Raw genomic sequence first — 1,480 nt, 5'->3', positions numbered from 1 at the left:
AATTAAACTGGTAAAGAAAGAAAATTAAACAAACAACTGACAGTCAAAACTATTATGTAAATTAATAAAAATGAATCAATAATCACCAGTAAGGTAGTGCCTATAGACTTTAATGATAAATACCTAAATATGAACGAGTGAGTATTATCTCGTGAATAGCTTTAGAGCTAGGAGTTAATATCCTGGCGAGGTCACCAATTGTCACGGGGTTTTTAAGATTATACAATATTAAATGATAATTATTCAATAATACTGAGGAGCAGGGACAATGAATTGTCTTGCTAAAATCAAGCAATGATTACTTTATTCTGGCTTGCTTCGCCGATTCTCTAAGAACGAGAATTTATAAACTTTCTCAACGGTACACAGCAGAGACTAATTCCTCACAATTGCTGTTTATTAGTACTGTTAGCCTCTGGAGAAAGTGACTTCTCCCCTGATAATAAATAAGTAATACTATTAATGATATCAGGTTCTTGTTGATGCGTTAACTCCTAGATGGCACAGCGGATTTTAAGCTTAATACAAAAGACTGGTCTAAGTACCAGTTATGAATAGCAAAGCGTTTATGCAAGCTAGGAGCTATAAGGGAAATACGCTTAGTATGGAGAAATGAAACACGAGTTTACATTACATTAAGCTCGAGGAAAAGAACTGTTATTTATTGATTACAAAGGAATAAATTTACATTACATTTCAAAATGAATTCAAACTAAGGAGATCACACTCACTCACTCAAAAGCTAGACTCTTAAACCTAGGAAAACAACATGTGGCGCAACCGGCCGGCATGTGAGGGAACAGCACCTTAACTAAACTCTTAAGTCTAGGAAAACGAAAAGAAAATACTGGTCAATGAGTGGACTAAGCAGATGACTGGGCGTCGTTACTGGAAGGACACTGCACTCGCTTAAGTCTCTCGCCGATCACACTACTGTAGGTGGGAATACGATGGTGGTGGGAACTGCGTCGTAGGAAGGACACTACCACACACTACCTACTTCCGTGGCACTCAAACCTTGACTGACTAACTCGTGGGAAAGAGGCAAGTTCTGTGGCCGCCTTACTAACGGCTAGAATGAGCGAAACATGCCCAAAATAAATCGCTCAGCGGAAACGCTAATGTCTTGCACAAAGACGATCATTTATGACACATTGGAAAATTGTCTGAAAAACACTCCCGACCGAGTGAGCGATTAACTGAACGATAAACTGGGATTCCACTAGAGTTCGCGGTTTCCCACAAAAGCCAATGTCACTAGCCGACTCGTGACTGGTTGTTTAATATTTAGATCAATGGGGTTGTAAGGGAGGTGAATGCAAGAGTGTTAGGTGGGGGTTTGAGTCTGGTGAATGCTGATGGTAGTGAGTGGAATCTGAAGCAGTACTGACTGCGTTAAATGTGGCTGAAACATGGAATATGAGTGTAGCAGAGAGGAAAAGTTTGAATGTAATGGAGATGAGGAGTCTGAGGATTATGT

Source organism: Coenobita brevimanus, chromosome 105 (assembly GCF_032717465.1).
Source record: "Coenobita brevimanus isolate Jiangsu-jjx chromosome 105, ASM3271746v2, whole genome shotgun sequence".
Taxonomy (NCBI): Eukaryota; Metazoa; Arthropoda; class Malacostraca; order Decapoda; family Coenobitidae; genus Coenobita; species Coenobita brevimanus.
This window is presented reverse-complemented; position numbering follows the sequence as displayed.